The sequence below is a fragment of the Cylas formicarius genome, unplaced genomic scaffold, assembly GCF_029955315.1.
Source record: "Cylas formicarius isolate icCylForm1 unplaced genomic scaffold, icCylForm1.1 PGA_scaffold_2__14_contigs__length_35257938, whole genome shotgun sequence".
NCBI lineage: Eukaryota > Metazoa > Arthropoda > Insecta > Coleoptera > Brentidae > Cylas > Cylas formicarius.
The window spans coordinates 16,659,588-16,684,877 of NW_026844319.1; the positions used below are offsets into that span (position 1 = coordinate 16,659,588).

The 25,290-nt window shown below is 35.3% G+C and overlaps 1 long non-coding RNA gene across 2 annotated transcripts in view; it reads right to left on the reverse strand.

Moving 5' to 3' along the window:
• The window catches only part of LOC132698102 (uncharacterized), an 83,942-nt gene extending 64,548 nt beyond the window's left edge, over positions 1–19,394 (reverse strand). For both annotated transcript variants that reach the window (XR_009618335.1, XR_009618334.1), the window contains exons 1-2: positions 19,259–19,394; positions 4,877–4,909 (exon numbers count right to left, since the gene is read on the reverse strand). This is a non-coding gene — a long non-coding RNA (uncharacterized LOC132698102). The remainder of the gene's footprint in view (positions 1–4,876; positions 4,910–19,258) is intronic.
• Positions 19,395–25,290: the final 5,896 nt, after the last annotated feature.

Genomic DNA, 25,290 nt, shown 5'->3' on the forward strand with positions numbered 1-25,290 from the left:
AAAATGCTTTTTTGCTCCACTTCTGATCAAGTTTGCTTCAGTACAGTATTGATCTAAATAAACTTCTCGTTTTCAATAATAATTCAATAAAAGCTAGACAAATTAGGTATAACTTCCAAAAACTATATAATGCGATAATTACTTGATGCGAATATCGAAGATAATGATTTGATATTTTACGACTTTATGTACTTATTTTGAAATATTTCTTAATTTTTTTTTGTTTGTGACATATAATGGCATAAGAATAGTAATTAAACGTAAATAATACATTTAAGCGATTTTTGATCTGTTCAATTTTGTTGGTTTGGTTAGTTTTATTCAGTAAACATATTAAAACCAAAAAGAAAAATATCTATGTTTAAAATAAATAGATCGACATTGCAGATACACTTAAAAAAATGCAAATTTTACTGATTAGATTGAATTTTGCTTTTAACAAATGAAAGCCAATTTTTACAAAGTTTAAAAAGTGTGAAATTAATAGAAACTAAATATAAACGACGGAAAAAAAATTCGTATACCGAAATCCAAAGATAGGATGGTTCAGGATGGTGAGATCGCCTTTGTTAAATATCTCACGTTATCACTTCAGGCCTTTGTTTTCGTTTTTAATTTTCCGTATTTTTTGTGCAAGTTATTTTCGAAATAATAATTGAGTTTTTGATTCACAATTGAAAATTTTCGTCTCAATTACTGATAATCATTATTTGATGGCTTAAGTGAAGAAAAAAATATAAAAAAAACGAAAAAAGAAGTCATCAAGAGAAGATGACATTTCAGATGCTCTTGATGACGTGATGATAAAATACTAGAGACACTGAAAATAATTCAAAATATAACTGATAAAATGACAAATGACAAAGACATCGCAAACAAAACGGTTTGGGTAATTCATTTTACAATAAAATATATTACAAAATTGAATGTTTTACATTTTGTCGAAATATGATCTATTAGCTAAAGCTTGTTCTGATGTTATAAATCATATAGTGCGCTTTGGGCTTGCATTTTATGCTAAAAAAAAAAAGGTAGGCCAACTTCGCAGTTCACGATTTTTGTTGACCCCCGTTTCCCGCAGTTTTGGTTTCTTTTTCATTGATTCTAATGTATTACCACGCTCCATTTATCGTTCACATATTTTGCAAATTTATTATACCGCGCTCGTTACTCTGATTACCAATTAATTAGCGATATAAACTTGACGAAATCCGGCCCTGCACGTTGATACTGGCGCGTACCCCAAACCCAGTTATTAACACAACAACGCCACATCAATTACTTACACAGCTCGTATAATTATACCTGGACAAATTACCGTAGTTAATTAGAATTCTTCGAGAAGTGTCTCTGAAGTCAATGTTTACTGTAAAGTCACAACAATTTGCGGAATGTGTGGCTCGATGGTAATTGGCAAGTTTTGCAGGTCCGGCCGGTGACATGTGCTTGGGGTGTTTTTTTTTGGAAATCTTTACAAAGTTAGCGTAACCACGCTCATATAAAGTGCTCCAGGAACACTCCACTGAAGAGCGTATACGTTCAGCATTAAAACGATTCAGAAACCTATTACCAAATTTATGGGACAACATGCAGATATGTATGTATATGTTCCAACACTAAAATTTGTATTTCCTAACCAAAACTAACAGATTAATTAATAGGCAATTTCAATCCAACTACATACTATCAAAAAACACCAAAAGTGTTAGAATAGTATATTATGCAACAAGTGCGGCAAACCGCATTTGACTCACGAGTTTATTAATGAACGAGTGACTTAAAAAGTTTACCGAACGTGTTGCATACTATACTTTTTCTAAGACCTTTAGTTCTTGGGTACATTTTCGCAAAACAAAGCGAATATATTCACTGACATGACCGTCAGAACTGACAAACGTCAAAATTCAAGGCGTGGGAAATATCTCCGAAAACATCCGATTGCTTCCAAATCCGTTCGGTAAAATCCCCGAAATGTCCTCGGATCCATGGGAAACGAAACTGACGTGGTAAAGTGACGCTTCCCGCACGATAGATTAGAGATCGGTGTGTAATTAGGTATTTTACAGACGAGAGTAGAAAAACTAACTTACGGAATGAATATTCTGCATTGGCTGTTGTGGGAAGTCCATTTAACGAAATAAAAAATTCATGGTACGCTTTTCGTCGTTCACAACACTAAGTTGAATATACACAATTAAGGACATTTTGATTACTAACACACATGTTAAGATTACACTAATTTGTTTTCATAATTTGGAACTTAAAAATTAGGAGATATCCCAAAATTTTGAATTAGTGATTGATTAGTGATATGTGCTCATTTTTATCACGATTATGCTTCTTGATCTCTTTTGTAAAAAAAATAAAACTAAAACTAACTTACGTTACGCTGTTTTTTAATGACAGAGGTGGTATTATAAAGGGTTTGGTTTAAAAAAGCTTTGCCGCCCCGTATCTCAAGACGTTTACATGGAGTGAAGGTATCTTTCCCAAATGATACAAAAACAAATTACGTACACATGGTATGAAAGTTTCTTTTTCTAGTGGATCCACAAAAAAATTTCTTAAATATAAAAATATTAAAAAACTCTCAGTACAAGTCGTTAGTTGCTTTGACCACGAAAGTTATCAATACCAACAGCTAGCTTCACGAAAGTATGTAACAAAACTTAACAACCAACAATTAATATCATAATAACATAAAATTACAATCAATTACATCACAATGAGTCATGGGATTATTCAGCCCTATTTTTGATCTAGAATAGATAAGATAGATCTAGGTAAATGTTATTAAAAACTATTGTTTCATAATTATGTATCTGAATAAAAATGAAATTTTTGGGCAGTAATATTTGGCAAATCTGCCATATACCTAGCTGCAAGCTCGGAGTTGTTGTATGGGTTCGTTCATAAGGTATAGTTATAAAAGCTCGTAGAGAAATACACCTCAAACAGAGAGTGGGTATCTGAAATTACTCAACATACTATCTCGATCAATTAACGCCCTGTATATCGCCGTGCAAGTAAGTTATTCCCTATTTGGGTATATTAAAACAGATTTTCACACGATGACAACAGACACACATACACTCGCATTCTTCAATAAATTATCATAGTTATCCAATGTAAATGTACGAAAACATTCCCACCGCCTATTGGGTGGGCGACACCATCCAGCCCTTGAATAAAAAACAACCTCGTTCCGAGAATAGATTCGAAAGGGACCGTTTCGCGGAATTTTTCGGCACTCCGGGCCCTTTTAAACTTAATCCAATAGGAGCGGCGTATTTTTGAGGACGATGACAAACATCTCTAAGCGATGGTGTTGACAAAAACGGGCCGAGCTTCGGTTTAAACGTAGTCTGCGTGAGAGGCGTCGCAAGATTTTTATTAATTAACGCAAATTATCCGAGGTGATTTCTAAGTAAAAATTAAAACGCGAAATTTACCCTATAGGAAAGTTATAAAAAAAATATTCGCCCAATTTTCGAACAGCGAATAGAATTTGGTCAATGGTACCGCAAAAACAAAAATAAGGGCAAAATTTTACCCTACAAATAGAAATCTTAATATTTCGAGTTCAAACAAGTATTTTTTTTATTTCATATTACAAGTCTGGATTTTATTCCAAAATTAAAACAATAAATCGTAGAGTAAAAGTTAGTGTTTTGTCCAGGAATTTCTAAAAATAGAAAATCGAAATTTTACCCTTAACTTTCGAGTAACAAATTGAAATTTTTAGTCAAACAGGAATTCATTTAGAGATAAAACACTAAATTCTAAGATGAAATTTCGAAATTTCTTGAAAAAGTACAATTAATAAAAAAAAAACTATTAAAACATTAAATTGCAATTACTACTACTGATTGTAATATTACATTTGTATCTCAAATATTAAAACTATCTCCATAAATTTGTAACCTCTCTCGTTAATTTTATTTGTAAACGCAAAAAAAGAGATCAGAAGATTAGCAAAATTAAAATATCACCAAGCAAGTTCCGGTAGCCACAGTAAACAAAGTTTAGTGACTGAACGTAATAATTTTAACCAACGATCTTAACATTTCGCAGAAACACATATTTACAAGGTCGTCAGGTCGTCCTTTAAGCACACTTATATTAAAAATGAAGAACTGAACTTTTATCCCTATTATGGTGGTCACGTAGTTACGATATATATACGCCACATTTCGGGGACACCCTGTATATTAGATCCTGCCTTACTCACTCAGAAGTACGACAACATCGAAATAACTAACACTCTCTCCCGTTTTTATTTTTTATCTAAATAAACAGAAAAATTACGTTATCATTCACTAAACAAGGGGCCAACTCATATCAGCGACGGCACCATTGAAAAATATTGTGGGGATTTCGTTATTTAGCGTTGTTTACATAATAATGCGCGTATTTGTTAACTTTTCTAACGATTTCCTGTTTGAAAATTACATTCCTCTTCTGCTGAGCAAATAAACCGGGTACGTTTGAGCGCGTATAACTTTTCTTAGCCGCAAATTTTGCCACTAAAAGTTAACAAATACCCGTAAACTTTCCAGAAACGTAATAAATAAAGTTATTGACGAGGCTGAGCAGTTGTCAACGACTAACGTTCGAGAGGCAATTCTAAAATCGGGCAATAAATAACGAGACCAGGTCGAAAAATTATAAATTAAATGAACTGGTAAAATTAAAGTACAGCCAGTAAGCAAAACCGTTTAAATTTCTGGTAAACGCTAATTTATTGACCTACCGATTTACAACTTAAACAATGATTCCGATTCGATTAGAGTTTTGATGCCTCGTTCACGCCTCCAAAAGAATCAATCCGCAAAATAAAGCAATCGTCACAACAGGCCTAATATTAAATACTCACGATAGATCTGAGCAGCTCAAATACGAATCGCATCTGAAAGCAAAGAAAAAGAGCATTTTAATAGATGACATGATGATGATGACTCATGTAGTCTTTATTATTAGCTTTCTTCAGTATCTGGTGAAGAAGAATACCGAAAGAAACGCTGAAAAATGCTACAGTAAAAGAAACTAACCGTTTGTTAAATGTCATTGCGGCGCGAAAGCTTAATGTAAATGTTAAACTAACTTGTGACTGTATGTCCTGTTCATAACATTGATCAGTTTCTTCATAACATTTTTATACACTTCTCAAATCATTAATCTCAATTATATATATATATATATATATATATATATATATATATATATATATATATATATATATATATATATATATATATATATATATATATATATATATATATATATATATATATATATATATATATATATATATATATATATATTTACACTCATAGCTTATTTTACATTCACAAGTTTAATATTATCTTACACTTAACAAACGTATGACTGAAGAAGTTTATCAACGTGCTGCATACTATACTTTTTACGATTATTAGTTTTTCGTATGACGTATCCGTCAGAACTGACAAAAGTCAAAATAACATTTTATCTATACTTCCCATTCTAGAAAAATACCCATCCAATCAAATGTGACCAAAGTGTCACTTGGTTAACCACGGTCGCGAGCCATTTCGAACCTTTCCGGTGCTGTGCGTTTACGATATATTTTAGCCACTGATGTTATTTTTTTATAAACTTCTTTACTTCTTTTCCTTTATTAAACACTTGCTCCGCTAGTGGCAAATCAAATGCATAACTAAAGTTACATTTACCAAACCTGTTGCGTAATAAACTTAGTTGAAGAGTCTTTGCCATTGTTTTTTTTTCTTGATTATGAGCTCGGGTCTGTTTTTTAGACGGCCGCCCAAGCACGTTCGTATTTTCGTTAAAATCGGACAAACACAATTACACCCAAGGCTCCCGGTGGGAATCGAATCCACAACCTCCGGCAAGTCGAGTTGGCAGGTCTAACGCCTTACCAACCGAGCCATCCTCAGTCCCATTTCCATTGTTAATGAAAAATCTCGTAGACGGCGCAATAAAATACAGATCAAAGCACGATATTTCAGCTAATAGTCATAATCTAATTAAAATATGGTCGATTAGCATAAACATTTGGCTATAACGTTGTATTTAGTGCCGGCAAATATGGGCCGCCGTAAATGGAAAACTAATAGTTGTACTTATATGCACATGCGGATGACGACGGCATCTCGCAAGCCCATTAAGAGAATAAACTTAGATAATCGGTAGGAAATGGACAATATTAAAATAAGACAAGCGGGAGACGTGCGGATGCAAATTGCAACGAAAAAAGATTCAAATTGACGTTACGAGTGATGTCTTTTTCCTTGTATCCACTGGCGTCACAATAAAATATAATTCGGTCCAGAATTCGGTTAGTTAGTATAGATTGAAAACTAATTTTACCTATTATATTATTAAGGAAACCGGAAGTTATGGACATATTATTTGCATTTTTGTTGTTATTTAATAATGAAAATAATAATAATAAGGACTTTCTCAAAATTTTGAGAGATAAAGAAAAGAGGAAGGAAAAGGAATGAGGAAAGCTTCTAGCGCACAAATCACATACTTATAGCATACTATATTACATTATTACTATTATTATTATTTATATAATTTGCTAATGAGGAATAAATAGGATATTCCCTAACGGAACAAATACAGAATTGTTCTTAAACACAAATTTTCTCATTTTTTTAACAGTTTACTGTCGATCGCTAAACTGATGAACTACAGTTTGATTTCAGCAGTGCAACCAAAATAAAACTCACGTCATAACTCAGTTCAAAACTAACCATAAAAATAAACAACTCTTATAGGTATATAAGTGAGACCTGTAACGGGATATTTGGAAAACATTCACAAGATCAGCCAAAATCTCTACCACTTGATCCATTAAACAAAATTGTTTTAAAAAATGTTCATTTTTACGTATGTAATAGATAACATATTTTTAGTTTTTTTTTTCAGAACTTTGTAGTTATTGTTTATATTTAATAAGTTTCATCTTATTCAGTGAAAATAATTAATTAAGAAGTCAATAGAAAATACAAAAACACACTCCTTATTTCATAAGTTCATAAGTTTTTTGTTTTGGCCATTTAAACGTATGTAGACTGCAGACTTTCATTATTAATTTTCTTATTAACTTTTTCAATACATCATCTCACATCTTACAGTACAGCATAGTTTTCTATTTCTACAGAACCCAAGGTCTGGATATTTCTCCCAGAAAATTTTCTCTAATTACATTCGAATTTTTCACTAATTAGACTTTCAATAACCACTACGACGTGTGAGCTAAATTATCACAATAAACTTCTTTGCGGTAATATCTGGAAAATTTGGCGAGCGTTCATACGAACGGTATACTTTCAGTGGTCGGTCTACATTTGGCAATACCATCGGGATTAATCCCATTAGTTTAACAAAGTCCGCGATAAATCTCTGGGCGCGAAAGAGCCACAAATCAACCGGCTTCACATCAGGTGCTCACGCTGCTACGCAATATGTCATCGGCTAGGTCGAGGGCAGGTCTGTAGCTGCAGCCTTGCCGAGAGTATGCTGGGATATGGCGGCGAACTTGTGGGTGCGAGCCTGTGTATGACCCCCGCGGACCTTTCATTTTCGATCACACGGTATGGTGCACCTTTTAAGGTGTAGCGCCGCCGATTGCGACGTTGTCGCACTTATATTTACGCAATATATATAGATTTAAGTAAAACCTCAATTTAGATATCGCAGAAAATGGGAAGCAATAATGTAATAAGTATTCTATGCCTAGTACAATTTTAGACTAAGATTTGAGATACAAATTTAGAGGATAACTTGCAAAGCTTTAAAAAAGTTTGGTTCATTTGGGACTAGGGTTTGGGACACAACTATAGACGAAGCTTTCAAGGATATAATTTCAGAAGACAATTTGAAAAACTTTGAACCAGGTCTAAGAATACAACTTTAGACCAAGGTTTGGGATACAAGTTTAGAGACAGCTTCGGGGATACAACTTTAGTGGACAACTTGAGTACAACTTCCAGTTAGTTAGATCAACGTCAGATGAAGATTTAGGACACAACTTTAGACGAAGCCTCAGGAATACAATTTTGGAAGACAAGTTGCAAAATTTTGAACCTGGTCTAAGGATACAACTTTAGACCAAGGTTTGAGAAACAGTTTTAGAGGTAGCTTCTGAGATACAATTTTAGAGGTCAACTTGAAAAATTTTAAATCATCTTTAAGTCAACTTTAGACTAGGGTTTGGGACACAACTTCAGACGAAGCTTTCGGGACATAATTTTAGAAGACAATTTGCAAAATCTTGAAGCAGGGGTAGCTTAATAGTACCTTATTTTGATAAGTGCCACTTTAGTCAGGGGTTTGATTTGGAACGAGCGGAGCAAGTGTTTATAACCAATAAGTGACTGAAAAAATACGTGTAACGTGTCGCTTGCTATACGTTTTCTAGAACTCTTCACTGAGTAAGGTGTAATGTGACAAACTGCCAAACGTCATAATACCATCAAAAGCTAAAGTAATGGCAACGCCCGAAGTAGCTCGCAACAATGTTTAATGAAGCTAACATCTAAAGTAGCACTTTAAGCATGGTTAACCAGGGCAAAATTGTGTTTATTTAAGTTATAGGGAGCAGAAAATAGTATAATATACAAGTCCGGTAAACCGCATTAAAAAATTTACCAATCGTGTTGTATACTGTACTTTTTCTACGACAGTTAGTTTTTGGGTACATTTTTGCAAAATCACACGAACGCAGTCACTGACATGACCCTCAGAATTGACAAACGTCAAAATTCGAGCCGTGCGGTAAAATCTCCATCCAATTGCTCACAAAGCCGAGCGGTAATATCCCGGTAATGGCCGAAGGGGCTCGGATCCAGGGGACAAGAAACTCACGTGGTAAAGTGACGCTTTCCGCCCGCTAGATCGGCCAATAATTAGCTATTTTACAGAAGCGAGCAGAAAAAACCTTATTCTGCACTATTGTAGAACCGCATATAACCGCGAGTCCGAAGACCCGTAAATAAAATACACATTCAGTCACGACATCGTACGAGAAGCATGACCAAAAACCCATACGAGTTACCTAATTGGTTAGCTGGATTTAATTGCATTTCTAACAGGCGTAACTAAGAAAATGATCGGTATCAACTCTGAGCATTTTTAAATCAGTAATAATCTTGCAGGCGCCTTTAACTTGTCAGGCGTACATTAATTTGCGTCAACTATGTAACAGCGCCAACATTGGCACGATGGGCGTCACGATAAGATGTATTAATTTTCACGACATATTAAGCTTCTGAATTTTAGCTGAGTTCCGTTTCGATCAACTGGCAAAAGATTGATGATTTCGAAACGTCCAATATAAAATCGACGCAATTTTGTGAAAAAAAAAACCGGTAGCACCACTTTTGGGTAGATTTGCGATTTCCTTACGACGAAGCAGATCCCGGCCAGATGTACTGAAGAAATATACGCAGAATAACGTAATGAGCCAGATGAGCACTTTTAGTTTGCTTGGTTTAGATTTGATATGCAACTTTGTATTGGTATATTCCTTGGCCCTCTTACCAATTCCTACTACGTAGTGTAAGGTCAGCCGCTCGGATGCTTACTAGACTAATCAAAGCAATTTTTGATGAAATAACATGAAACCGAATTCAAAACACAGCCCTTTTCTTTGAAAACGACTACTTGCCATTCTAAGAAAATGTAAAGCCCACCCTACATGTTATTTACATTAAAGTTACAAAAGTATAATCGGACTTGTACTTGGACGTAAACTTGATATATTAAATTGTGCTTTGCTTGAAACTATCTTTTTTTACGGCTTAATGTGTAAAACGAACAAACTGAAATATATGAATTACGCAAAATGGTCCAAAGGTGTCAATTTAACACATCTCGAAGCTTCATTAGTAAGGGGTGTTTTTTTTCGATGTACAGAACTTTAAGTTGGCATTACTGTACAAGATGGCGACCGATTTAACAGCTATCAAGTGATTTATTCTCAGTTTGGTTTGGCAATTCATCATGAATAGACTCACGCCTGAACAACGCTTGCAAATAGTGCAATTTTATTTCGAAAATAATAGTTCTGTGGGGAATACGTATCGCGCACTACGCCCATTTTATCGTCGACAAAATCGTCCATCAGAGCAGTTAATTCGATTAACCATGGAACGTTTTCGCACCACGTTTACTCCTCGCATCCCCAGAGACACCGTACGGTGCGTACAGAAGAAGCTATTGCTGCTGTAGAGCGTAGCATTGAGAAAGACCCGAATGAGTCTATCCGCCATCGAGCACAGGAATTGGATCTGTGTCCATCCACTTTATGGAAGATTTTGCGGAAGGATCTTGGTTTACGTGCTTACAAAATCCAACTCGTGCAAGAATTGAAGCCAAACGATCATCAAGTAAGGCGTAGATTCGTCGAATGGGCCCAAAACGAAATTGCCGTTGTTCCCGATGTTCATAAGCGAATTTTGTTTAGCGATGAAGCGCACTTCTGGTTGAATAGCTACGTCAACAAACAAAACTGCGTAGATTCGTCGAATGGGCCTAAAACGAGATTGCCGTTGTTCCCGATTTTCATAAGCGAATTTTGTTTAGCGATGAAGCACACTTCTGGTTGAATGGCTACGTCAACAAACAAAACTACCGCATTTGGAGCGAACCTAATCCTCAAATGTATGTCGAAACACTGTTACATCCAGAAAAACTGACTGTTTGATGCGCTTTATGGGCTGGTGGAATCATTGGTCCGTACTTCTTCAAAAACGATGATGGCCAGAACGTTACAGTTAATGGTGATCGGTATAGAGCTATGATTACTAACTTTTTCATTCCTGAATTGAATAACCATGATGTCCAGGAGATGTGGTTTCAACAAGACCGCGCAACATGTCACGCAGCTCGTGCCACAATCGATTTATTGAAAGACACGTTTGGTGACCGCCTAATTTCACGTTTTGGACCTGTGAATTGGCCTCCAAGATCTTGTGATTTAACACCGCTAGACTACTTTCTGTGGGGCTATGTAAAGTCATTAGTCTATGCGGATAAGCCACAAACGCTTGACCATTTGGAAGACAACATTCGCCGTGTTATTGCCGATATACGGCCACAAATGTTAGAAAAAGTCATCGAAAATTGGACGTCCAGATTGGACTACATCCGCGCCAGCCGTGGGGGTCATATACCAGAAATCATATTTAAGATGTAATGCCGCAAGATTATCTTTCGGATAAATAAAATTCATGTCAATCGAATAATCCATCGTTGTTTTATTGCAACTTAAAGTTCTATACGTCGAAAAAAAAACACCCTATAGAAAGATTATAGCGTTTTTAAGTATACGATTAAGTTTAACCAACTCCTTTTTTAAACCACGACATAATAGCAGGCGTGGGAAATATCTCCGAAAATATCCGATTGTTCCCAAACCTGCGCAGTAAAATCCCGGAAATGTCCGAAGTGGCTCGGATCAGTGGGAAACGAAACTGACGTGCAAGTGACGCTTCCCGCACACTAGATGTGTAATTAGGCAATTTACAGACGGGAGTAGAAAAACTAATTTATTTACTGTAAAATTATCCTACTTCGATTTCCGGTAAAAAAAAATTGAGGTCCATTTGTCGCAATTACTTCATTGAAGTAAACAAACTTTTGTTCTACCAATAATCAAATTTAGACTCTAGCTTGTTGATTTATTTTTACTATTAACATTTACAAACATGGTTCTAGTCTAATAACTCAAAATTAATATATATTATTATTACGTAAGAAATAGAAATTACTATAAGTGACACTTCAAACCTATTGTAAAAACGCTATAACAATAATGTCGCACTATATAGTGGGTGATCTAAAAGCCCTTCCGCTAGTTTGAAGTGAATGTAATAACTTTAGTTTGGTTGATAAATATGTGGCTGAAAATGCCTACTTCATAAACAGTAAAGCAGGACCACCAAAAATTGTTTTTTTTTAATTATTTCTGAATTAGTTTAAGATACCTAAAAACTATTTCTAACAAAATATTAACATTTTCTTACAGAAGCGACCCTTTTTGTGGAAACACGATATTTTTTAAACAACTTAACTTGAAAAAGTTTCTCTTGCAAAAAGTTAGAGGTTTTGGAGTTATTTGAGGTTTTAGCAACTATAATAGTCTGATGCTGATAAATGAAGCATTTAAAATGCAAAAAAAAACCCGCGGTGCAGTAAAACGCTTCTTTTTCGTCTTAGAATTTGCCGTTTCTGCAGACGCGGCCTAATCTATATTCAGCAAAATGTTAATGGTACCATTAAAATTCGGCCGGCCGGGTTGGCACGAAACAATCGGAAAAGGAGGAATTACAGGCGATGGTCGAAGGCGCCGTGGTTTAACAGCCCCGGCTTCCAAGAAAACAAATCGGCACCGTTTATAAGCTGGTGCAGCTTTTGTGGTTTATATCCATCGTTATTTTGGTGGTAAGCGCCGCGTCACCGCCCCGGGTCCTATAGGTAACGCGGACGTTGCCAGATTGTACTTACGTTCGTGCGTTAAAAATCAGTGAGATGCCAAGATGAATCATTAACATGCAAAATATTTTTTACGGCAAATTTTATTTAGAGGTTAATCGGTACTAATGGAAAATTTTTATAATATTTCTCGGTTCGGTTTTATTTATTTGGTAGAGGATACTTTCTTCAAGTAATTTTAATCGTTTATCTTTTTCGGAATTAAGTGGTATTCATATGATTGCACTACTTTTGAAGATGTATGTAGAATATCAACTAATAATTAATGAATGAATTAATTAATTAATGGTAAGTTTGCATAGTTATGTCTACTGCAAATTGCTGGATCTGATTTTACCTTATCCCGTCTGTAAAATACCTAATTACCCACCGATCTAGCGTGCGGGAAGCGTCACTTTACCACGTCAGTTTAGTTTTCCATGATCCGAGCCACTTCGGACATTTCCGGGATTTTACCCCACGGATTTGGGAGCAATCGAATGTTTTCGGAAATATCTCCCTCGCTTTGAATTTTGACGTTTGTCAATTCTGACGGTTATGTCAGTCAATGTATTCGTGCTGTTTTGTGAATATGTACCCAAAAACTATCGGTCGTAGAAAAAGTATAGTATGCAACACGTTCCGTAAACTTTATTAAAAACTCGTGAGTCAAATGACGTTTACCGCACTTGTTGCATAATATACTATTATCACACATGATATTATTGTATAAGCAAATTAAAAAATAACGTTTGAATTAGCGAGAGCAGCTTTAAATATGCCACATAACCTAAAATTGCTCTCTTCAAAATGTTAAAACAAACTAAAAACATGCATGAAGAAAATGAAGGCCAATTTCGGATAGCAGCAGATAATGATAACTCTTATTAACTAACCAAAACTGTAGCTTCACCTGTACAGTGTAATCATGCGTCAAATCACAGACGTGTTGCAATTTGGGATGAAAGAAAATACAAACTCATGTTCGATCGAGTTTCGAGGTATAGAGCATAATCCTGGCGGGAACAAACTGTTTCCGACTGCGGTTTTAACGAGCCAGTTTCAGTTGCGTTGCCTCTATTTTCACAAGTCATATATACAAACCTGTGAATTGAATTGATAGGGGGGTGTATTTTAACAGACCTTAAAAAAGTTAAGCAGTATGGCAGGTGAAATCAATTTTAGTCTCTTCACAGTATATATACTCAATGTAAGTAAAAAACTGTGCAAAAAAACTCATTTCAATTTTAAAAACATATTATTTCATGTAAATTGAAGCCTACGCGTTTTCTGCTAAAAATAGCAATTAGGGGAATTACCTATAATGTTCAAAGAAAAATTACGACGTTTTGGATTGAAAATTTCCTTAAACTAAAATTGTGGCATAATTCGAACAACATCGGTACGCGGTGAGTTTCGATTGGACTTTGTACCTCCACTTACATGAAAATGCAATAAAAGTTCGTAACATTAGATGCCATTAAAGAAGGCAAATGACGGTATTACCTGTCGAACGCAATGATGATGATAATTATTAATTACGTTTTGAAATAATTGCTTGTCCTTATTTCGGTTGAATCCGCTATATTTGCTATAAAGTGCAGCCATGTAAAACAAAACTTTTCCGAATTTCAAAAAATTTTGTAAATTTGTACAAAGCAATGAGATTGAGTCACTCAAAATTATTATTCAAATTGCATTCCTATAGCGGTTACTTTGCGCACACCCACTATATATATTTCCTATCATTCGCGACTGACATTTACTTGTAGAACGATGGAATGCTTAATAGAAAATTGCTTTTTAGAAATCACAATCATCGTACGTAATGGATTTTCCTGAAACAAAATCTATTTTATACCATTGGAAGGTCATTGCGAATTATTCTAGAATCACATAACAGGAGACGCAATCAGTCATGTTTTCGAGAAATAAAAATTGCAGTGCGCGAGGGAGGACATTGAAATACAGAAGCTTAAAAATATTGGACAAATAACTTTTGCTTTTATTTGAAAATTTTGTGTGACAGCGCTTTGTTTTAACCTTATTTCTTACCCAGCACTTTTCACATTTTTTCAATCAAAATCGAAGCCTCAATCACTGTTAAAAACAAAACGTATATTTAAGAAGCGAGTAAAATTATGCATGGGATATTAATAAAACATTTTTTTTGTTCGAACAGTGACAGAAAAGCCAAGTTATAGTTATCAGGGTAGAAAACAAGAGTTGGATTTTCCTGGGTTGGTGGTGGCATTTTGCAGATAGGTTCGATAAGTAAAATACAGAATATAAGCGCAAAATTTTCATTTTTCCAGCAACAGTATTCCAAATAGATATTAACTCGTTAGAACACAGTGGAAGAGACATAAACACGAAAGAGATTCGTAATAAATCATATCATCCAAGTTAGTTTGGCATCGTCATTAAGCAATCAACGAGACAATAAGTCAGAATAAAGTGACGCCAGCTTGAGTACCACAGCAAAACGAGTCTTCAAAAAAATGATGGAAACAGGCTCCCGGTAACGGTGGCGAGGATGAAGACAGGTCAACGTAATCTGCATAATAAAGATCGCAAAAATAATGCTAACTCTACTAACGATCGGTCACCAAGCTTAATGTAAATGAAAAAAAAAAAGAATAAAAACAGACTCATAAGAGCTCGGAACGGTCTGAGGACTTATGCGTTTCACCTGCTGGGCGTAACTAAACTAGCGGCAACGAGCTACATCACTCAGAGAAATGAATCCAGATACAGCTAGGAGGAATCGCAGTAGATCGTTTGGATCACAGACAGGAACTGTACTTTACAGAATGCTTTCTAAGCAGATTGGGCTACTGTATAACTATTTACAAATCTTGTAGATTTCTCCTGGGTATCAAACTCACTAACGTTTCGATCATCCTGTTGACATCTTTAGAGCTTGAATGGCTTCTTCAGAGTTTAACCTAAACGGTTTCGGTGAAGTTCTGGAGAAGCCAACAGGACGATTGGCGAAATGTCAGCGAGTTTTATTTATAAACAACGCTGGAAGAATCCAGAAGATTTGTAAATAGTGAAACGATGTTATTCTATACAAATAAATTGATTATATGATGAGAATGAGATTTTTTTCGTATTGCAGGATTTTTTAAAAGAATTAATAACAGATAAAGGCATTTTTATTAGGTGTTTTTCTAAATAAAATATAAGTTCCATTTGTAGTCGGAAACAATTTGTCACGGGCAGACGCATTAGAACTGTGTTCGAAGTTTGCTTACCGACAAGCGGGACTACATTAGTTATTTGTCTGTCAACTGAGATTCACGTTAATTTTGTTCATATGCGAATGGGACGTATATAGTGTCTTTAAGAGCCGAAGTCTAAGGAATCGAATACTTAATATACTGAGCACTTCCTAATTTCTTCAGAAAATATCATACCAAATATTTTTGTTACGTAAAATACATTGAGACACTTGACTTATGATACGACTATTAAATAAAGTTGACTTTTTCCGGAATATCCTGTCCTTTCCTAAATTCGCTCACGACCCTGTTGAAAAGATGTAATTGTTGAAATTTGGTACTGGCAAAACGGATAGACAGTGAAGAATGTTATTTTAACTCTTGACGATGATTTTATCTTTAACGAATCGAAACTTCGCTGAAGGCATTGAAACCTTTGATCAACGCACCGGAAGAAACAATAAATCGTGAAATAAATTAATAGTAGTGCGCAATTAGTGACTTAAATTGTTATTTTAGACGAAATAAGTTTTCAATTACTTTAAGTTTTACGCTGATTTTAGTAGACATTTTAGTAGATATATCTATATTGGCTTTGCAATATTCAATCAGATTATATTTGTATATAAAAAGGCAGTTGTTTAGCACCTCGCGCACCAGTGTGGATTATTGGCAAACTTATTTCCGGAGATGATAAGGAAAACGTTGAGGATAATTGTACCCTTTGTTTGACGTTTATTGCTGGCGTCAGCAATAATTCCCCTATCGACGGTAGTTAAAGTTTTATGTCCCCAGATATAACGTTCACACACTATATATTATACGCGCACTTTTACTCATAAACAGCGTTGGACTTTTAACATTTTAAAATACGCGCTCGCACGTCACGAACCTGCGTCGCCGATAAGAACGACCATTGTTTCGCAAGTCGGGTGCCATTTTTAATACGATTACGTAGGTGTAGGAAACCAATATATACACGACATGCCATCGGAAACTTCGTCGATCTGTTATGGAAAAACCATTTGAAATGTGGGGATCACAGTAAAATTTTAATAAATAGCTGTTTAACGGTTTGAGTTGGTAATTTCGCCAATTACTAAACACAACTTAATGAAAAAATACTTAACAATTAAAGGCAAATTAAAAAAAAATCAAATTAAACACGTAGGGCTATAAGTTTTTTTTAATTTTTATTGAATTTTGACAAAAAATGTGTGTCACTAAAAAAATAATAATATAAAAGGTTGCATTTGCTTTAATTTTTAAAATAATAAAATTGTAAAAGATTTCGTGTCAAACGTCACTTATGATAAAGTATTTCAAAAAGGGTGTACTCTAACTCTACAGGGTGTTTAAGATAACATGCCCCAATATTTAAAAAACTATTTTATTACAATTTTCTTGCAATTTTGTCCTTTATAACAATGACTACGGGATGTTTTTGCTTCAACGTGGCGTCTCGGGTCGTACCCTAACGAATAGAGATATATGACGCTGTTTTTTTTGCAATTTTTGTTATTTACTTTAAATAAACTAGTAAAAGTACAACTTTTTTACTGTTCAGGTTTTTCACATCTTGTCTCGTTTACGAACGTAAAAATAACACCCCATCCATATCGTAGAAACTAAGTATTTCATGACCTACGTTTTTAGGAATTGACCGGGATTCTCCAACCGACAGTGGACGCATTTATTTTGAAACGCCCTGTATATTAGGACGTTGCACACGAAACATATCTCAAATTATCTGAAAAATTTGAAACAAACAAGTCGGTGGGCGTCGACCTTTTTATAGTAATTTTTAACGTCTATAGTATTCCGATTGCGCCGCCCTGTATATGCGAGTGCCTAGTTTTATTACTGCCCTCTATGTACGCACGCTATTAATGCGATTATGTTAATACGTATGCACATACTTTACGTATTACCGGGGAGGGTTCAACGAACTGGCGGCCCGCCAATGAACGTCTAGATCTAATAGACCAAACTTGCGATAGCTGAAATTGTATATATATAGAGAGAGGCGGTTCATACTTTCGTTATGAATAATTTCGCAGGCTCTCACATCTGACCGTGTTTAAGGTGAGATGTCTGGGAATGTTCCTCCGCGGCTACCTAATTCGGTCTGACGTCTACGGCCGGGCGGCATTCCATCGATTAAGCTCATTTCACACTTTGATCTCGCGCGCAGACGCGCGTCCCGTATCGCTTTCGTCGACCGTAAGGCCTCCGAGATCCCCACGCCCACCAATACGGGGTGTTTTCTAATTAATATTTGCGTGAAAGTTCCCATAAACGGACACTCGCGGTCCCACAAATTTAGGGAGTACTTCTAAGAAATATATGCATCTACATTTGTGTTTTAATTATTTATTATTATATTATTATTATTTATATTAAAAACCTCTGCCAGATCACGAACTAATTTTTTTTCTTTATCTAACAAATTAACATCTCTTCAATCCTTTTCATTCAATTTAAGTACCTATTTTTTTTTCCGTACCTTTGCCTTATGTTCGCTTCTGGGAGATTTTTAATCACATCGAGGGCTAATTTATTATAGGCATCTATTCATAAGAGCACCCGCTTATCGAAAATGGGTTCCAGCAAAATTTGTCCAGTTTAAGAAGAAAATTTCAAGCACTTGCGACAATCTTTGAACTCTAGTTGATTTGAGGTCAAATTAGATACTTTACCCAAGCAATAAATCGCAGAGGAAAGATGAAAGAATTCCAAGAAAGGAACCCATAAATGGAGTTAAAACGTATCCTTCTAACTCTCAGAACGACATTTTTTTTTAATTTGTAATACCGAAGCGCACATACGTAGCGAAAGCTGTATAGAAGTCTCCATCCATTTCGTCATTGCAATTTTTTTTTGATAGGTTAAAGTTTATCCAGAAGGCGCCCTTTTGAACTAAACGGAAAACTTTCGAAAGGGTCGCAAAATTTACGTCATCGCCTAAAAATACTTGAGCGGTGACGGTCGAAAAATATTTTTAGCGACTTTTTCGCCGACAACTTTCTAAATATACATTCGTCTGCGTAAAATTATTTGCCAAATAGTTTCGCGGAGGCCGATAGTTCTCACGAGGTCGACGACCTTCCAGACGAAACTGTTAGGACCAACTTTTTTTTCTTCGGGTCTAGCGCGAAAACGGTCCGAAAAAATCCGCCCCCTCGTATAACGCGACGAGACCGCTCGCGTAAAACAAATAGCGGTCCGCCATTAGAGACAACCGAAAAAAAAATCACGAATGACTGTGTATATTTTGGCTGTTTGACTTCTCCTAAACGGAGCCCCCTATATCGGGCCAGACACAGACACATACACACGAGTCCCCCACATTCTAATACAATTAGATTCCAGCCGGGCCAAGTATGAATTTGGGCCGTGCCTCCTGTCGCGAAAAATCCGCAACGAAATCGAATCGTCGTCGGGTACCACGCAGTATCGGTCAGCGATTCGCTGCGTGTCGAATTGAAAAAAAAAATAAACCCTTGGACGACAAACCCGACCCGACATGCCGAAAAACTTACTTAAATCTACGTCGCCGGTCGGACACGACGTCACGTCCAAATCCTCTTTCGAAAAAACGTTCGCACCACAACGTATCCGCACAGAGAACGGCGACGGCAAAAATATTCGCGAAACATACGTGACGACTGTGTCCGGACTAATGTTTTCTTCCTTCTCATATTATCGCTTGGTAACCAACCGAGGATCGTCTGAAATTCTTAACCGGGCTTTGGGACGGGTGCGAGAGAGACGGCGATATCGGCGCGCACGTCATCGCACACGCGCAGAACGCTCGCGCCGATTCGCGGAAGGGGAATCGCGTTTAAGGGTGATTTCGCCCTCGACACGCACGGAAACCATCCCCGAACGTGGCAGGGTAGCGTCGGTCCCGCGTAGGCAAATTTCGAGTGCGAAAACGGCCACTTTTGGGGTTGCGAAGTGGCCGAAATTTCGCGATGAAAGTCGCCGAGTCGGCGGTCGCGCGACGTGAGAGGAGACGTCGCAAAATGGCCGCTCCTCGCCCGGTTGATATTAATTGCGCGTTATGACCCAAAATTTGGAGCTATTGCAAATTTTTCAGAACTTTTTCGCGTTGATTTTATCGAAAAAATGCGTTTTGAGTCTGCGGGAACACTTCCGAGAGCAAATCCCGCGGCGATACGTTCACGAAGCGAATGTTTAATTGAGCGATCCCTTAAAACGGCCCGTATTTCAACCCCTGCGAGCCGGCACTAATTATTTTGATAGCGACTGTCTGGTAAATCATTTTGTGCGTCGTTTGACACATTTTAAGTGGGTTTTAATCAAAACCCGAACTTATCAACGCGACGAGGAGGTTTCCTTACCCGCGGGATCCAGAACTACCCTCTTTTTGTGGCATTTTATGTGCCGACATATGAAAATAAAGCCTAGCGACACTTTCCGCCCGCTGAATGTCAATATATTCGCGTCGGGTAACTTCTTGTCGCCCAAACAACGAAATTGTCCCGATTTCACCCCCAAATTACCATTGCGAGAAGATTAACATCACAATAAATGATTTTAAATCAATCGGGTCGATCCAGGGGGACCGTTTTGCGTGAAAAAGTTATAATTTTAAATCCGAAAATATTTTTTTTTATCCGTGAAAATGGGGTTTTCAGCGGAAGTGAAACATGCGTGTCTCCCACCAGCCGGAGTATATTTTTTTTAAATAAAACCACACATAAAACCCTAGATAAGTGATTTATTTGAATTATACAGGCGTTTCCGCCCCCGAAAACCCCAACAGTGCGTTGATTTTTATTAATTAATGACAAAATTAATTAAGACTTTCAAATAAAACATTCCTGCAAAAAAAATGGGAAGTGAAACCGAAAAAAAGAGTTATTTTGTGAAAAATTTTGTGTGGAAATGGTAAGAAATTTGGGCCAAAAGTCTATTTTTAGTAATTTAAATCCTTCTCCCCCACACAGTTCCTAATATAGGGACGCAAGAAAGCTGTCCAGGCTTCTTATGAAGTAAAATGTAAAATGGTTGTACTGTAGAGCGGCATTTATACCAAATACACACACATACCTATGTGCGCGATGCTTAAGGAAAAATCAGATTTATTTTAGTTATAAACTCAACGAGGACTTCAAAAAATTAATGTTAAATTTATTTTTGATTATAATATACTCAATTCATACATTATACCTACGATGCCGGTATTAGGAGTTGTTTTAAATAATTTAAATCAACAGCTGGCAGATGCCAAGCATTCCCTTGTATAAAGGGATTTTATCCTTAAACTTATTGTTAATTTTTCTTTACTCAAAGAACGATAAATAATTTTTATTACTTAAACCCAACAATACGTTAGAGTTGGAATATATATAGGTATACTCGGTATATATAAGGAAACTAAACGACAGGGAGCGTTATTTGGTTAATAACTTTCTAAATTTAATAAAAAGGCATCGAATTCCTCGCTAAAACTAATGAAAAATGTACCATTTAATTTTTGAAATCATAAAAATTCACATGATTGGGGCGCAAGCCGTTGAAAACTTAAGGTTTGTTTAGTTAAGTCGGCACTGGCGGGGACAGATCTTATTTGCGTTATTTCGACCACAGAAAAGCACAACATTTTTAAAAAAATTCTTGCTCTCTAAAATCTCCCAAACTTAGGTACTGGCATTTAAAAAAAAATCCAAGAAACGATATTTTAGTAAATCAAAAAACACCCCGTATATATTATATATTCGCAAAGTGGTGATTTATATTTTGCATTTACTTCAAATTGTTTAGATACTTCAAAAACGGCGCCGGCTATATAAGAACTGAATAATAAATGAGAAAATATTAGATAAAATTAGCACCATATAAAGGAAAAATGAATAAATATTAAATAATACTTTCTGGCATTATTAACCCTCAATTCCTCAAAGCCTTCTTTGGGAAGTGTCGCTTTAACCAATCTAAAATCCACAGGGTTAAAAATAGACCTGCCTTCAGGGATAAGGGGTGCCCCCAATAAGGGTTGGTGGCATTGAACTTTCGAGGCCGTAGAACGAGGAAAGCATTAGAGGGCAAGGACCGGTGGCATCCGAAACTAGGTTAAACGCATGTTCCGACGCAATAAAAGTGTACTTAAAACCCTTCGTAGTTATGATGTAGATATACTAGTATAATGACAATTAATTCAAAAAAAATAACTGACCTCATATTAATGATTACATGGAGTAAGCACAATGTTTTTTTTTATTATAGCAATGTCTGAGAAAGGCCAAGACGCTGTTCTACAACCCTAAGCTGATAAATATGTCGGTGTTTAATACTAATATGCATCTCCCCAATTACTCATTATCATTATATTGATATAAAAATGGAGCCATTAGATTATGTCAATGACTAGAGAGTATTACTTATATTATATATATTATTATAATTGACTTCCTAATATATAATAAAAAAATTAACCAATTACTTTTATTTTCAATAATAGGTTTTAGAAACACCAATATCGAAACGAATCGGTTACCCCACTGAATCAATACGTGGCACAATAGTTCAAAACAAATTGAAGAAAGTAATAATTGCTTAAGTCCTTATAATAAATTTTGAACATTCAATTTAGTTTTAAAAATGTTCAACAATTGGTTATGCATTGATTTGTAATATTGGAATATGCTAGTCCAATTCTCTATCTTTTTCATACCTAACATTAGTCGCTCCCGAATCGTCATTGCCCAAGCAGAACCCATACACAAGGCCACAATAATTAAAATTTGACAAGGCACGCATTAAGTGTTTTCTTAATTTGCATATTGTCTAATATCTTCATGCAGTATACGTCCGTTGTCATTTACTATCTAGATATATACCCAAAATTTTTGTAATACTAACACTAACAAAACAAACTTAAGGCTGCTTCAATCTAATAAAATTATGAAAAGCATTTTTTATAACATTTGAAAAGTAATAATGAAGATTTTCTAAGGGGTTTATATTGAGATTTTAAAGCAAATCCTGGTTTGATTTGGTTTGGAAAATAAGTCAATTTATTCACTACGGAATTTGTTCATCAGGTATTTATTTGATTAGTTAATATCCAAGAGACATTAAAATTTTTATAACAGTTTTGTATCTGGTCACTGTATTAATGCTTAAATTATTAATTCAATCTGGTTTATAACCACAAAAAATTTAATCCAATGTATTTACAACATTAATATTAGTTGATCGCAGTGGTATATTATATTAATAATTTCGGTCATCGAAGTAACATTAATTACGCAAAACAGTTGCCATTTTTTAAAAATTATATTTATTGCTTTTCTTTTAATGTAGAAATTTTAGACAGGTAATTAAACTATATTAATAAAGCAATGAAACATAACACAGTAAATTAATCAGTAAAAACTATTACTGTTTGCCTGATCTTTCTTGGGTGAAACAGCGGATTTACCTTTGGGTTGGAATTTAAATGTCCCAAACTAAATGCACCGAACCAGTATCTAAATTCGGCCTTATCACAATTAGGTCTCGACGATGTACATTTAGATAAGACGAAACGTGACACACTTTTTCAAGAAATGGTGCCCAATATTAAAGAAAACAAAAACACTGTTTTTAGGTTTTTACGAAACGCCAGAGGTGATAAGGATTCGTTTTATCTAACGGAATTTGATAGTCGCGCCATCAGATCCATAACAGTTTATTAAAGAAAAATCAATTTATAATTAAACCATTTAAATGTGTGGAAACCCTGACGACTACTTTCACAATTAACTATTGATCTTGCCCGAAATTTTAAAAATTCAAAATTCACGAACAAATATTTTTTGAGTTACTTTTTTCAATCCCAAAAACGTGCCATAGAAAAACTCAAAAACGTAGGTAATCGCAAATAGAAAATCAGCCAAAGATCCCTGCGCAAAAGCTTTGAAGTCGGTATATTCTCAAGTAGGTAACTGACAATCCTATCAATACAAGAAGGTTTTGGTCAGCCCTTCAAAAACAGAAACAAATTTCTGTACTCGTCTCGTCGCTATGTAACGAGTTTGTACTTTGCCCTATTCCTAAAGTAACCCAGTGTATCCAGTAGACACTCCTCAGGGTGTTTAATTTTTAATACAGTTTAGCCACTAATGACTGTACTTATAAAATAAAATTATAAATTATATAAATTATAAAATAAATTTGATTGAATAAAGCAAAATAAAAAGTATGAATCTTTTGATTAAACGTTTAGCGTATAATTCTAATTTTACTCCTTCATTTCACCAGGTGAAAAGCAAAGAGTAAAATCCAACAGTCGAACAAGATACAGTGGATGCATGCATATGTTCTATTCTATGGTACACAATTAAGACAGTTTGCAATCGACGCTGAGGTTGTACAAAGCTTACGTGGACCAGACCACAACCTTTCTCAATCCATTCAGTCTGCAGTTAAATATATCACATACATTTTACAAATTATTATGATTAGTTTATATTAGTTATAATAAGTCTTCTGCCCTTAGCACAAGAAGATTTATAAATGAAGATAACTGATACGCTCTTGCGTTTCGGTTCAAGGCTATTTATATTACATCTATTTAAATGAAATTCACAATCTAAACCTTTCGTTGGATAGGCAACATCAGCTTTGAATACAAGGTATTTCAAAAATGTTTTCTGTACACCACCCAGCTATGACAGGAAAAGATAGGGATCAACACAAATAATGCGTACTGAGATCTTTAGTCTCTGTAAGACAATCGAGAATTACATTTGCAATTCGTTATGGAAAACCAGTAATTTTATCTTTTCGACTGAAACTCAGACCGTTACAGTTCCCCATGTTAAAGTGTAAGTTGTTTGAGGTATACGCAAATAATAGAGTTTGAGTATTGCTGAGAACTGAAATAACGTCATCAATAAATATTAGAAACAAGAGTGGGCCTAAATTATAACCCTGTGGTAGCCCTGATGTGACGTATTGGTTATATTTGTACCCATTGTAGTACACTACCTACCACTCAGGTAGCAAACCTCTTAAGTTTTTGAAGTAAAGCTGCGTGACTAATTTTGTCAAAAGCCTTACTAAAATCTGTATATATGGCATCTACCTTTCGTTGATTATCTAGTATTTTTTCGTATAGAGTAAACTGTACTAGATTAGTTAGCTGTGCTGATAGTGAGATAATATTCTTGACAGAGTTACTATACTAGTATTTTTGAAAAATTGCATAGGATTTTGATTGGTATATAATTACTTACGTGACTTTTTTAAAAATAAGACAAAGATGGAATTCAGGCCCTAAAGTCATTTTTTCGTCGTTTCACCGGATTTTTGTATTTTTTGTGAATTTTTGCTTTGTTTTTTTTTTTCAAATCGGTTATATTTTACGTAATGTGCCTTTCTGAAATTGTAACATTTTTGAAATCTATTAGTTGCTCATTGAGGGACGCGAATATTCAATTCAGGATGATCTCGACTTTCGTTAACAAGAGGTAAAGTATGTTCATAGATATAAGGAAAGAAATTAAGGAAAAACCCGGGCAAGCTGTAGGAATGAAATATGGAACAGGTCCGTACTTTG